The sequence below is a fragment of the Panthera onca genome, chromosome A2 (assembly GCF_046562875.1).
Source record: "Panthera onca isolate mPanOnc1 chromosome A2, mPanOnc1 haplotype 2, whole genome shotgun sequence".
In the NCBI taxonomy this organism is placed as follows: Eukaryota; Metazoa; Chordata; class Mammalia; order Carnivora; family Felidae; genus Panthera; species Panthera onca.
Window position 1 is genome coordinate 118283537 of NC_138340.1, and position 15486 is coordinate 118299022.

A 15486-nucleotide genomic window follows, 5' to 3' on the forward strand; every position below is an offset into this window, starting at 1 on the left:
TGTTTTTCCTTCATTCTTCATTACTAGAGACAGCCCCATTTAAATAAATGTTTATGCTACAGAGAGCAGAGCAGTGAACAACCCCAAATATTTTCATAAGCCAGTGCTGGAAAAGTTTAAAACACAGAAAGTGAAGATGTGGGTTTTTTTTTTTTTCCCCTCCCTTCGTGGTTATTGGATATTTGACTGGCTGAAAAGGTACAAAATTGAGCAGTCTGCTGTAACTGATGATGCCCCGTCCGCCATTGCTCATGTTGGCGGGCTATGTCCTCTTGAAAGTAGTTTTCTTCTATGTTTTCAAAGACAAATGATGACAAAAGATACCATCTCTATAAATTACCCTCATCAAATCATTCTCTTCACGAACCCTTGGTTAATCAATTAGTCGGTGATGGGAGAGGGTCTGAAATGGGGTTGGGGGGGGGGTCTGGTTTTCACAGCCTTTTGCTCACCATTACTGGCTGTGAGCAACCAGGCGGTCCTGCTGAAAAGGCAAGAGACAACCGAACTCCAGGGCTTCCTTCTTTCCTCCTTCACTTCCCAACCCTCCCAAGCCTCCAAGTAAAATCAGAAGTGTCGGTGACCACTGACAAAGCATGAATTCCTGGCAGCGAAAGGGTGTTGGGGTAAATGATGAAGAGCAGGGGGGGAAAGGGCTTCACATAATTGGCCGAGGTGTTGTGTCTGTGGAGATCTTCTGGAAGGCATCCATCAGTAATGAATGAAAGAGCTTATCAAATCCTTATCAGTGCCCCACACTAGTGAGATGTTGCCTTCCAGCACGGGAGGGACCCTCCCGCTGGAACTCACCACAGTGCTCAGCTCTAGATTCAGCCCCAGGCATGGGAAGGTCAACTTTCTTCCCTGAAGCTTTGTCCTTCACCGAGACAGAGTGACCCGAACCGCCTCTTCCATAAAGACACTAAAAGGTCAGACTTTTTCTTCTTACTGTATTGGGTTTTCTTGCCCCATTACCCATTTTCCTCTGCCACGCATGCTTTGCACGGCTTTTCTCCTCTGGATCAAATGGGTACAAGAAAATGGATGTGGCTCTTCAGAATTCTCCATACGTGGTGTGCTTAAAAGACTTTTCAAAGCTGTCCTCGGTCTGACTCTGATGAGATCTGGTCTGTAGAATCAAATTTTCTTTTTTTTTTTCTCTTTCCTTCTTTTTTTTTTTGCACAAACTGGGACCAACTTTGCCCCGTTAATAAATTATTTCAGGAACAAGAGGACACCGTTACTATGCCTTGTACAATGTGCCTCCTCCTTGACTCTCAAAAATCAGAACTTTCTCGAGCCACCACAGACTCAGGCTGGCAGGAAGCGGCAGCTTTCCCAGCCTGCCTCACTGACAGGTGGGAGTTGGCCGAGCAGGACACTCAGCATGCCTTCATTCATTCACTTATTCATTGGAGACACATTTGTTGGCACGGAACTAGGCACTGCGTGTGGACAGCCAATCTTCTTTTGCATGTAGGAGCGTCACCTTATGACTCAACTAGGGCCAACATGCCCTGGAGCCTACTGTCCTACCCCTGAAGCACGCCTTATCCGCCATGATATAATTAACTGAAAACACCTCCTATGTCTCTGGTTGACTCTGGAGAGGCCTTTGTGAGACTGAAGAGCTAGCCACGTACCTGAAAGACGAGCGAACTAGGGGCGGGTCAAGCATCTGGCGTTGGCAGCGGTCTAAAGAAAATGCAAAATTGTCACCCGGAGTCCTTGTTCTTTGGCTCAGCTCACTCTACACTGCGTTTCTCGGTGAGTATGAGAAGGGCTCATCTGCACTTTGGACATTGAGAAGGCCGGAAGCAGAGGAATACTGACACGGAAGGGCAAACTAGAGAACAGGGGAAAGGTTCTCTTAGGAAAAAACACGCTGCCACATGACATCAGCCTGTTTCTCTGTCCCTAGATCAAAAGCCAGGCCGGAAGCACGGAGCCAGATCTGTCAGCCGTGGCCGACAGGACAGGCTGACTTCAGATAAACGCAGCTAAGCTCTGTGAGGCTGCTGCCACGGGGAGAGAAAGGCCTCCATTCGAATCCCGGACTTCCCTGACCAGCCGTGACCTTGGGCCAATGATGCTTTCTGAGAGGCCTTTTCTCACACATAAAATCATCATCGTCTTCATCATGTATCTTTTGCAGGGTTCCTGGGAAAATTAAATGAGACCCTACGTGTAAAAGTGATCCGGCACGTCTCAAGTGTTTGACAAATGCTAGTTCTCTTCTGGGGGCTTTTAGAAGGATTAAGGTAGCAGAGGAGCGGGAGGTGGCTGGATCACAATGAGTGAGGGGTAAATAGAGTGTCCTTTGAGAAAAGTTAAGTTTTCACCCGCATTGGTTTTTAATGAAGTCTGGTTGCCAAACTATTCTTGAGTGGGATACTACTCTACGACTGAACCACATACATCTCTGGTTTCAACGGGGCATAACACTCATAGCTTTTTTTTCCTGGAATGAACTTAGTGATCATCTGGTCCCAGCCCATTCACAACTTGCAAAAAGGTCAGATGCCTTCTGAGGTCACACCTAAGTTAGCAGCTCCCCTCCGTGCTACCTCTCACCTCCCTTCAGATGTGAGAGAGCTGTAGACCCCCTGGGACTATGAATGTCCATCCCCTCCCATCATTCCTGGTATCTTCCCCGGGCTTCCCTGCCATTTATTACCCTTTCCTCCTTCCTCAACCCTCGCGAGTTTTACCATCTTCCTTTTTAAATGTGATGCTCGAAAGCAAATAAAATACACCAGATGCTTCTGACTATGGCAGAAAAAAAGAGGAACAGTGGCCTCATCATCTCCTGTGATTAAAGTAGTATGTTGGCAGTCACATCATGTTGCCCTTATAATCAACTGAAATCCTTGGGACTTATTTTTACACCCGAATGGATGTCAGTCAGCCTCTCTCATCCTGTAGGTGTGTCATTAGTTATTTATCTCGATAACAGAACCTTATGTTTATCACCATTAAATTCAGTGAGTTTGAGGCTATCGCTCCAGACCGTCAAGACCTTTTTGTGTCATAATTCTGTCATCTGGTGAATTAGTTTTACTTCCCCGTTCAGTGTCAGGCTGTTATTCTGCCAGTCACACATTTTTCCCTCTGGTCCTCAAGGATAACAGGATAGACTTTGTCAAAAGATTTGCTGAACTCGGATGCTTACTCCTCTGAGCTCCCTGTTCTCAGGACACCCAGGCTTACAGCAACACCATCCCAAATTCTAGTGCCTCCTGAGGATGTGCGTCCTTTCAAATACTGAGAGATCTGCTAGGAAGAGGTGGCCAATATAGTTGCTATTGAACACTTTGCTGTTTGATCAGTTTACCCTTTACAATGACTTCCGAGGAATGGAACTAGGAAGGAGTCTACTATAGACTGAATATTTGTGTTTCCCCCAAATTCATACGCTGAAACTATGGCATTTAAAGGTGGGGCTTTGAGGAATTGATTAGATTGTGAGCGAAGAGCTCTTGTGAATAGAATTGGTTGGTCCCCTTATAAAGCCTCCTTTACCCCTTCTTCCCTTTGAGAGCACAGTGAGAAGACCACCCACCATCTGTCTACGAACTAGGAAGCAGACCCTCACTAGACACTGAATCTGCAGGTCCCCTGATCTCGGACTTTGCAGCTTCCAGAACTGTGAGAAAACAAATACTTGTTGTTTCCAAGCCACCCCTCGGTCTATGGTATTTTGGTGACAGTGGCCCAAAGACAAAGTCCTTGAGAGAAGGAAGGGATGCAAGTAGAAATATCCAACGTGAAAGGAAATGGGCTAACATGGCTTACTTCACACTTTTCTATGCTATGAAGGTTAAGCAGTTTAATGAATGATCATTAAAACGTAAGAAATCATGAGAGATTTTTTTTTTAAATTTTTTTTAACCTTTATTTATTTTTGAGACAGAGAGAGACAGAGCATGAACAGGGGAGGAGCAGAGAGAGAGGGAGACACAGAATCTGAAACAGGCTCCAGGCCCTGAGCTGTCAGCACAGAGCCCGACGCGGGGCTCGAACTCACGGACCGTGAGATCATGACCTGAGCCGAAGTCGGACGCTTAACCGACCAAGCCACCCAGGTGCCCCGAGATTTTTTTTTTTTTAAATTCAGTATAGTCAGAAGTGAAAATGGGCATTGTGTTCTGCCCTTTAGATTAGTTCAGTCTTTGCTGCCTAGAATCTAAAGATTGTATATCATGCATATGCTTATTTATAAGTCTGCCAACTTTGATTTTATCCTTATTTTGAAGATGTCATGAGCACAAGAGAAAGGTCCATTTATGTAAAGTTCAAAATCACCTATGGTGTTACAAGTGAGGATAGTGGTTGCTTTTGGAGAGAAGGGCTGGCGGGGGTGGGGGGGTGCGGGGGCTGGTTTTTGACCTGGGTGGTGGTCACACAGGTGTCTTCACTCTGTGGATGTTTATCAAGCCACACAAGTGTGAACTGTTTACTTCTCTCTACATAAATGGTAAAGGGAAGCCAACTGGCAATGATCAGAATGCTTTCTGGAAGTCTCTTCTTTTTTTCTCACTGAGCACAGAGAGCAAAAGAGCGTACAGTTTAATTCATCAAGTTTTTGCTTTCTGAGTGCCTTGTACCCACAAAGCATTTTGTTGGGGCTCTGGAGGTAAAAATGGAGCAGATACAGCTCCTGCCTACAAAGAATTTCCAGTCCAGTGAAGGATAAACATGTATGGGATGTCGCTGTACTCCAAGGAAAAGTGTCCTGAGGTCCCAAGAGGGATCAGGTGGCCGCTTTTTGTGAAAAGCCATTTAAACAGCATTCCATATATTCAAGAACCACATGTAATCTTTAAATGTGAATTTGGATTTAGTAAATGACTTATTGTCTTACTACCCTACTCATATAATTAAGAGCTGCTTAGACTACTTTCCTCCCATTTTGTGGCCAGATCAAATTCATACATAATCAACAAGTGATGTGTGATTGTTATTACTGAAGATATTAAAATAGCGTATACTTTATAGCATTTTTTTCGAAGGTCGAACTTTTTAAATATCCCAAACAGGACCAATACTCAAGGAATTAAGTATAAGGCAACTTTTGACAGGAATTTTAAATAAAAAACCATCCACTGATGAACAGATAAATAAAATGTAGTATAACCATATAATGGGATATTATTCAGCTACAAAAAGGAATGAGTGCTGGTACAGGCCACAACATGGATGAATCTTGGAAACATGCTAACTAAAAAAAGCCATATTCAGGGACCCCCCGGGTGGCTCAGTTAAGCATCCGACTTCGGCTCAGGTCATGACCTCGTGGCTGATGGGTTCGAGCCCCACATTGGGCTCTGTGCTGACAGCCCGGAGCCTGGAGCCTGCTTCGGTTCTGTCCCTCCCTCGCTTGCGCTCTCTCTCTCTCAAAATAAATAAATAAACACTTTTTTAAAAAGCCATATTCAAAAAGTCACATATTGTATGATTCCATTTCTTTTTTTCTTAATTTTTTTTAACGTTTATTTATTACTGAGAGACAGAGAGAGACAGAGCATGATCACGGGAGGGGCAGAGAGAGGAGGAGACACAGAATCCAAATCAGGCTCCAGGCTCCAAGCTGTCAGCACAGAGCCTGACTCACAAACCACGAGATCATGACCCGAGCCGAAGTCAGACGCTTAACCAACTGAGCCACCCAGGCACCCCTGTGATTCCATTTCTATGAAGTGTCCAGAAGAGGCAAATCCATAGACTCAGAAGGTAGATTAGTGGTTGCCAGAGGCCAGGCAAAGGAAGGAGTGCTGAGTGGCTGCTAACAGGTACAGGAGGTTCTTTTTCAGGTGCTGAAAACGTTCTGGGATTAGACAGTGGTGACGGTTCCACAACCTTGTGAATATACTAAAAACCACTGAACTGTGCGCTTTAAAATGGCGAATTTTATGGTATGTGAATTATATCTCAATAAAAAATATACAAGGCAATTTTCAAACATACAGATAGAAAATTTTAAATCATAAAATGTTTTCTACTGAGAAATTCTCCACACAATTTTACGATACATCTCGCGAGTGAGTACCAAAAAACACACACATAAAGATGGAAAGTTGTAAAGATCAAAATGAGGAAATGGGCTTCCCCTTCTGTGAAAATTACATCAGGACGGAACATAAGCCCTTACACGAGGCTGTAGAGGGACCAGGCCGTGACTGCTCCCGCCTGGGTCTCTACTTCTAATTCCCGAACAGAATTCGTTCAGAACTGGATTATCCGCATCAGCGAGTATTTTATGAACTCCCCCTTTTCTTAAGCTGATCGGCAACAAAAACGTTTTTGGTTTACCCCTCCGATAAGCAGCCCTCTCTCTGATCCCTGCTGGTGGAAATTAGAGAATGGTTTGTGCCAATCGGCCTTTCCAGGTGAGATGAGCTTTCTGTGAGGGAGAAGGAAAGGAATCAAAGCAGCCGGGCTCTGTGTTGGAAACCCAGGTAGGCCCCCAGTAATAAATACATTTATTGCTTGGACAGTAAAAAGTACTGGAGAGTTTAAAATAAATTCAGAGTTATTTAAACTTAATTTATGACCAGGAAAATAAACCCTCTCTTCCACCATTAATGTTTTTTATCTGGGCCATCAAATGTCACACGCTACTGATTTTGGATGTAAGGTCACTGGAAACAACATATCAGAGGTGTCAGCACCACAAATCAAGTGAAATTCCCTTAAAAATAAAAACGTCAGGAGTAAAATAATAGGCAATAGTTATTTCATGCTATGAGAGACTTGTAATATATCAAAGGGTTCACCTTTTTCTACCTTTATGATGTATCGCTTTGAACACGAAATATACTTCTGCTTAACAGATAAAGTAAAGAAAACAGGCATCAGAATGCCGAAGATAAGAATGACGACATATCATAAAACTATTTGGGGACACATAAACATTAGAATGCAGACCGCTGAATATATCAAGAGACAAACAATGACCCTGCCTCTATGGGGATCTGCGGTCTGGCATGTCGGTTATTTTAAGGGGTCATCCTAAAGGTCACCTCGAATGGGATCTTTGAAATCAGAATACAAATTGCATTGGATTTTGGTAAGGAAATAAAGGATGTCTTAGGGCTGGCGACGCTGATGCAGTTCTACGCACAAGTCCAAACCCTGAAGCAATCCCTCTGGTCTTTTATCCACAGATTGAGAAAACAGAAGCAAGTGCCAATCTGCCGGGAGGAGATGAGAGATAAAGCAGACTTGGAGCAGACAGGTTCTTTATGATCCTGATGTTAAACACCTGACAGGCAGTGGCGTTGGCCATAATGCGTCGTTGTTAAATGCATTAACTCCTGGCAGAGTAAATTCGCCCAGGATTATACCTGATGCAAAAGCATCTGACTAAAAGGGTTATCAAAGCCCCAGGTAAAAATGACTTTGTTTCATCCTTGTGACATATCTTACAGCGATTTTCTAGGACGTTAAAGGTAAAATCTCACTTCCTAAGTCAAGGACTCATAATCTGGTGGATGAAATGGCTCCAGGGAAGGATAAAAGAGTATAGAGTCATTCACGTATAAGCACAAATTTCGCCCAAGATGGTAGTGAGCAGTTAGAGAAAAGCCATAATACTTTAGTTTAAGCCTCCCCAAGTCCTTTTATCATTGGGAGTGGGCGGCGGGGGGGGGGGGGGGGAGGAGAGGAGGTCATGTTTGCCTGTCGGCAGAGAATGGGGACGGGAGACAAACCAGTGCCACCACTCTGTAAGCTTTCTACCGGGGTCACACCACTAGAGCCCCGTATCCAGCAGGGTGAAGTATGATTGCCTCCATATTGGAGCATCCTTCCTGGCTGCCGTGGCTATCGAATTCGAGGGATGAAACGGAACGCAAGACTTGAAAATCTATCTCCCTTCAGATGATAGATGAGGAAGCCGAGGCCCAATCCCAGGAGGGAGGTGCTTGGGGAACAGAGCAAGATGGGAACCTCCGCTGTGATGCCTGCTTCTGGCGAGGTCACTCGTGTGCATGTCACACACCAGCCCCACACGCGTGAAGCAGCTGTTCCACCTGGGAAGCCGGCTCCCCCCAAATGATCTCCAACTCGCCCTTGACTTACTACGTTTGTGATCCTACTAAGCCACTGAATTCTCTGCCTTTCAGTTTACCCGTGAAGCTGCTTGACTCCTGTGCCCATCGACCTTCCAGAACACATCTCTAAGCTTGGGCATCTTAGGAGGACACTAGTATCCCCACATAGTCTAGCAGTTAGAAACCCAGACCGTTTAAATTGAAGTCTGGCTCTGCCATGGGCTAGCCGCAGGCCATTGCATAAGATGTTACACCTTTCTAAATCCTGCTTTCCTTACCCACGAAACAGGGACAAGGATAATAATACCAACCTGGTGCGGTATTGTGGGAATGAAATGGAAGGCTCTCAGGACCACAGAGTGTGCATTTAAACAACAGAGAACGAATTGCTTGAAGCAGAAAGCTGTTGGCCTCAGGGGTCCTGGCCCACAGTTGTCCTGCCACCCAGAACCTCAGCTGGCACCTGCAGACACAGGACCTGAGCTCGCTGCGAGAATGGCGTGATTCTGGGAAGGCAAACCCCGTATCCCCAGGGCTTCCCTGCTCTAGCCTGTTACCTGCTCAAATGATGGATCGTTCTCTGGTTAAGATGGGGTCCGATTCGGAGTCACATGGTGAGAGACACGAGCCCCGATGCCAGCCAGCGCCCTATTCATTTGTGGATTTGGCTTATTAGAGACAAATGATGCTGAGGCAGTTCTGTGGGCATCAGATGAATTATTTATACATCCACTTAAGTTGTTTTATCGGAAGGCTCGAATTCGTTTAAGTCTTGAGTTTTCCAGCGTGGTGTGTGAGCATTCTATCGAGCGTTTTCTAATCACTTTCTGAATCTTACTTTGGGGCACCACCTTGAAAATCCATGGGCTTTAAGACTACATAGCAAGGAGATGTCCATACTCAAGGCTTCACGTGTGAAAAAAAAAAAAAGATCAAAACCAAACTTAGGTTTCAGAAAACCATCCGTTTCGACAAAATGTTTATTGGGAATCTGTTTTTGAACCGATTACACCTTTGGAGGTCTAAATTGAAAGATATTTCAAATAAAATGTAATGATACAGCACTTTTTTTCATTTTCCCTAACTTTAAGGGAAGCTTTTTCTTCCTTCAGGCACAAAATTTCACTCAAAAGTAATTGCCAACCCTGCCTTATTCTATTACTTGTAAATTCAACATAATTAGAGACACATTCAGTTCATTACTAGCTTGACTCTTTGCCCAGCTTTTTTTCAGCCTGTTGCCTTTTCAAAACACTTTATTAAAAACTTGTTTCAGTATCATATTCTTCAAAGGAAAAGAATAACTCCCAAGTACGTTTTATAGGAATTGCTCATAATACAGGACCCAATGCCAGAAACCAATAAAATCAAATCACAGAACTTACATCAGAAGCCTGCCATAAACTCCTGCAGAACAGCTTGGGCATGTTTGACCTGGAAATTGAAATTCATGTGCTCTAACAACTAGTTTCACTCGAGAAACTGTCACCAGATCTTGCAATTTAAAAACTCTGCTCTTATTCCGTTGACTGTAATGCAATTTAGCCCCTAAATATCCTTTTTCCTCCGAAGAACTACAAACACTTTCCCGTCATATTACCCAAAGCATCAGCCTTGTGGGCATTTATTAGTCCTGTTTTACAGAGCGAGATGCTTGGATGGGCATTGGTTTTCAGGTCAGATCATGGGGATAAGGAGTTTTGACTTTGATGTTTCAAAAAGGTGCTTTAGTCCCAGGAACAGGGAATTTCAGGAGAGAATGCCCCGGTGAGAGGGTGAGTCTATGTCGATACGTGCAACCCAGAGGTGGGTCATCAGGCTTCCTGGTCCATGTGTCAAATGGCCTGCAAGTTTGAAAACTTCAGCAAATGAGCCCGTGGGTGTACATGAAGTACAGCAACACTGGCTATTTTCAACACTAGCTCTTCAGAGAGCACTGAAGCAAAGCGAGCAGGCCATCCTGGAACCAAGTGCCAGGAAAGAGAAGCCGGCCCCAGGGAGAGGCAGTACTGATGGAAACGAGAGAGCTGTTCCGGGTCACCCTGTTACCTGGCAAGCTGAGTACCTGCCAGGCAGAAAAGTACAGGTGTAGACAAGACCAATTCTGGGAACTTATTTGTTAGATTTGCTGTTACACTCTGGACAGGGGTGCTTCAAATAGCTTACTTTAAAAACCTATCCAGGGGCACCTGGGTGGCTCAGTCGGTTGAGCAACCGACTTCGGCTCAGGTCATGATCTCACGGTTTGTGAGTTCGAGCCCCGCGACGGGCTCTGTGCTGACAGCTCGGAGCCTGGAGCCTGCCTCGGATTCTGTCTCCCTCTCTCTCTGCCCCTCCCCTGTTCATGCTCTGTCTCCCTCTCTGTCAAAAGTAAATAAACATTAAAAAAAAAGTTAAAAAAAAAAACACAAAAAACCTATCCATAACAAATCAAAACATGAAGATTTGCCTCCTGGAATCTGGAAGGTGTTTCTCTGATCGAGTCGCACTATGTCTGGTTCACAGCAAGTGGATTAGGGTATCTTAGCACATTGGCTTCCTGGGTCCCTAGCATTAAGCACTGAGGTATGAGAATGGTGACTCTGTGGTCACTAGGTAGAGAAATTGAGGCTGAGGTGTGTTGCTGGTCCCTTTCTTAATTTCCAGTTAAGATAGCCGGTCACTATCTTAATGTCAAGTGAAATACAAAAATTTGGGCCACACAGACTAGTTTACCATTTTAAGACCCCAGGCTTCTACTTGGCTAGGAAGGGAAGGGTCCCTCATGAAGAAATAAATATTTCCTCATTCTGCTGTGTTTTGTCAGCGGAAAGTATGGGATCCAGTACTCAATAAAATAGTCCGACCTGAACAACACATTTTATTTTTTTTAAAAATGAATTTAAGCACTGACCTTCCATTCTTCACAAAAAGTAATTCTAAATGGAGTAGAGACCTAAAAGTAAAATACAAAACTATGACACTTCTAGAAGATAACGTAGGGGAAAAAAATCTAGGTGACCTTGGGTTTGGCAATGAGTTTTTAGATACAGTACTAAAAACATGATCCACGAAAGAAAAGCTTGATCAGTTAAATTTAATTAAAGTTAAAAACTTCTGCTCTGTTAAAGGCACTATAAAGAAAGTGGGGAAAAAAAAGGCACAAACCAGGAGAAAATTTTTGCAAAACACATACCTTATAAAGACTTGTATCCAGAATATGGAAAGGACCCTTAAAGATCAACAATAAGAAAACAAGTAACCCAATTAAGAAGTGGGCAAAAAAAATAGGAACAGACACCTCACCAAAGAAGATAAAAAATGGCAAGTAAGTATATGAAAATACATTCAATATCATGTATCTTGAGGGAATTCTAAGTTAAAACAACAGTGAGATATAATTGCACACCTATTAAAATGGCTAAAATCCAGAGTATCGACAACATCAAATGTTGACAAGGATACGGTGCAATAGAAACTCTCATTCATAGCAAATGGTATAGCCACTTTGGATGTGGAAGTGGTACTTCCTTTAAGGAAGTCTGGTACTTCCTTAAAAAATTAAACATACTCTTACCATATGATCCAGGAGTTGTCCTCCTTGGTCTCTCCCCAAATAAGCTGAAAACTTGTGTCCACACGAAAACCTGCACACAGATGTTTATAGCAGCTTTATTAAAGTTTGCCAAAAACTGGAAGCAACTAAGATGCCCTTCGGTGTAAATGAATAAACAAACTAAGGTACCTCCACACAAAAGAATACTATTTAGAAATAAAAAGAAAGGAGCTATCAAGCCGCGAAAACACATGAAGCAACTTTAAATACCTATTATTAAGTGAAAGAAACCCGTGTGAAAAGCCTAAATATTGTAATAGTCCAGCTATGTGACATCCTGGATAGAGCAAAACTATAGGTATAGTGAAAAGATCAGGGGTTGCCAGGGGTTTGGGGGGCAGAGGGAGGAATGAATAGGGTGAGTACAGGAGATATTTAGGGCAGTGAAACACACAGCAGTGGATACATGACAGCATGCATTTGTCAAAACCCATAGAACCATGGAACACAGAGAGAACTCTAATACAAACTATGGACTCTCGTTAATAATATCGTGTCAATATTGGTTTATCAATTACAACAAAAGCACCACACTGATGCAAGATGTGAATCACAGGAAAAACTGCGCAGGGGAAGATGGGGTTTGAGGGAACTCCCTGTACTTCTCAGTTTTTCTGTAAATCTAAAACTGCTCCAAAAAAAAAAAAAAAAAGTCTAGTAATATTTAAAACAGTGATTTAGTAGAGACTTGTTTGATCAGATGACCCAAATTGCTCAAAACAGATCTTCTTGCCTTGTTCAGGAGCTGGTTTTCCAGGAGAGGCGCTGTAGATATTGGTCAGGGGCTCGTATTCCATGAGAAGCACACTAGTCACCTTTTACCGGGTCTAAACAATGCACACATACTAATTTTTAAGTAGTGGACAATGAGTCCTATCATCCCTAGTTTACAGATGAGGAAACTGGGTTTAGAAAAGAGTCAGGGGCGCCTGGGTGGCTCAGTCGGTTAAGCGTCTGACTTCGGCTCAGGTCATGATCTCGCGGTACGTGAGTTCAAGCCCCGCGTCGGGCTCTGTGCTGACTGCTCAGAGCCTGGAGCCTGTTTCAGATTCTGTGTCTCCCTCTCTCTGACCCTCCCCGTTCATGCTCTGTCTCTCTCTGTCTCAAAAATAAATAAACGTTAAAAAAAAAAATTTAAAAAAAAGAAAAGAGTCATAAGGCAGTGGCTAGAATTCAGGCCTCTTGCTCACCGAAACTCTAACATTTACTGAATTAGCTCGTTCTCGTATGCAGGAGGGGTAACCGCTTTAAACAGATGAGCAAGGTGTGACTGTTACAAGAAGACGACAGCTGCTAGTCCTGGCCTTGAGATGCATTGTGCTGTCACTGGAGATGGAGGGTGGCTGACGCACTCACTGCATCGCTCAAAGCTCCAGTCACACGCTGGGCCCTCCAACAAGAAGAACCTTACCTCCAGGACCGTGGGTGCCTAGGATAAAAGCCTCTAGTCTCTGAGGTCTATCATTCTCTTGATGAGAAAAAAAAACCAAACTATTGGATATTGAATTTGTTTGAATCATAACAGCATCTGCCAAGTAAGAGTATAATTTCTAGAAGAAAGGGAAAGAGAGAGAGAGATGGGTTGTGGGGATGCCGAGGGGGTCGGGGAGATGGAATTACATTTTCAAAACCAGAGTGTGATGATTTGAAATATCATTTACCAGTCAGGGTGGGTGTGGTTATACTCCAATACGAACAAAAATTTCACCGGCGTAATTTCAGGTTTATTTCTCACCCAGGTATGTGAGTATTCTCAGGTGGTGGGGCAGCTCTATCCCATTCTGTCCTCACTCAGGGCACGCCATCTAGAATGTCGCCAGTCACCAGAGCAAAGAAATGGGGACATATAAATCATGCACCTGCAAGACCTAAAGTCTTAGAGACTTCCGCTGGGAATCGATACACATCATGTCTGCTCATGTTTCATTGGCCAAAGCAAGTCACATGCAAAGAGATGGGGACATGAAATCCTACCAGGCACCTGGAAGCAGGGGAAAGGGCGTTACCAATGGGCGATAGTAATGACTGCCATCATCATAGCCCTTTATCACAGTTCTCTTTGGATGTCACACAAAATGGATTGTTTTTAGAGGAAGAGGTAGAGGAGGAAGGACAAAATATAATGAAATTGAATTGATGCTCCACTTCTTGGGCACTGCTCAAGTAGAGGCTAGACCAAAGATTGCCTTGGTGTGGAAAACTGTGTTCTAGCGATAATGCAGATTAGTCTTAGAAATGTAACTTAGGGAGAGGTTTCAAATCAGACTTGAGAGTTCTTCAGGAAACAGGTCAGCATCCATTGGTCAAATTGAACCCTATACTAACAGAGCATAGTTGAACCCCTAATGAATTAGTTTATTTCATACTAATCCATGGCTACAACTATACTCTTAATTCCAGGTGGCCTCCTGATAGAGCAGTGGGCTAATCAAAAAAGAGAGTCGTTTAAGAGACATAGGTTTAGAAAAAAAATTATCCCCAGTAGAACCTCACAGGCAATAGGTCAGGATTTACTATCATTATCATCATCACTGACATGCAAACACTCGGTCTGATATTTTATTTTATTTTATTTTATTTTATTTTATTTTATTTTAATGTTTATTTTTTTTTTAATTTTTTTAGCGTTTATTTATTTTTGAGACAGAGAGAGACAGAGCATGAACAGGGGAGGAACAGAGAGAGAGGGAGACACAGAATCCGAAACAGGCTCCAGGCTCTGAGCTGTCAGCACAGAGCCCGACGCGGGGCTCGAATTCACGGACCGTGAGATCATGACCTGAGCCGAAGTCGGACGCTTAACCGACCAAGCCACCCAGGCGCCCCTAATGTTTATTTTTGAGAGAGAGAGAGAGAGAGAGCACAAACGGGGGAGAGACAGAGAAAGAGGGAGACACAGGATCTTAAGCAGGATCCAGGCTCTGAGCTGTCAGCACAGGGCCTGATAACGGGACTCGAACTCACGGATCGGGAAATCATGACCTGAGCCGAAGTTGGACTCTTAACCGACTGAGCCACCCAGGCGCCCCTCACTCTGATATTTTAAAATTAGGCTCACCTAGTCATTAAAATAGGACTCCAACTGATCTTACCAAAGTGAAATATGTGAACAAAGAAACTCATTATTCAGTAACCATTTAGCAAGCACCTACTATGTGCCTCGCACTGTTCTAGGAAACAGACACAAATTACCACCCCGACAGAATGAATGAGAGGTGTAACCTTAGGTTAACTTGAAAGCGGTGATTATGATTATTTATTTTTAAATATCTTTTCATGAGGACTTTTAGGTTTGAACATCAGATAAAATAAATGTTTTAGTCCTTGGGAAATCTGGGTCATGGCTCTGCGTTCAAGCCTCATGGCCAGCTAGTGTGCATGGGGTCGTTCCCACCCCAGCAGAGCAGTTAGGACAAAACGCTGAGCCAGGAGGAGAATTAGTCTCCTTGCGTCCTCCACCGACTTCCTATATCACATCAAGAAAGGCACTTGACTGGTTCTGTGCTTAATTTCTCCATCAGTCAAAGGAAGGCAATATTTCTTGCTCCTGTTCCCACTCCTCCCAGGGTGTTCCATGGATTAATTACCTACGATCTAGGAAGTGCTCTAAGTGCCTCATAGAAAGGAGTTTTTTTCAAACGCAATGTTCTACTTTGAAATGCCCCTGGAGAAGCACGGGCGTGATTTTGGTGTCTGGCTTCCCCAGGAAGGATCTATCTATCTGGAGATGCCACTCTAGCTCACTCAGTGTTCGTTTATTGAAAGACCAGCCCCCGGGTAAGTTTGGAGACGCAAGCAAAGCGACCGTGGTCCCCTTCAAATACACACCTCCCCCAA

General features: G+C 43.8%; 1 protein-coding gene across 1 annotated transcript in view; it reads right to left on the minus strand.

Moving 5' to 3' along the window:
* Positions 1-2368: 2368 nt before the first annotated feature.
* SKAP2 (src kinase associated phosphoprotein 2) overlaps positions 2369-15486 on the minus strand; it is a 238658-nt gene continuing 225540 nt past the window's right edge. Inside the window, exon 19 of the transcript XR_014137299.1 lies at positions 2369-11680. The gene's annotated coding sequence lies outside the window, so the exon portion shown is untranslated. The remainder of the gene's footprint in view (positions 11681-15486) is intronic.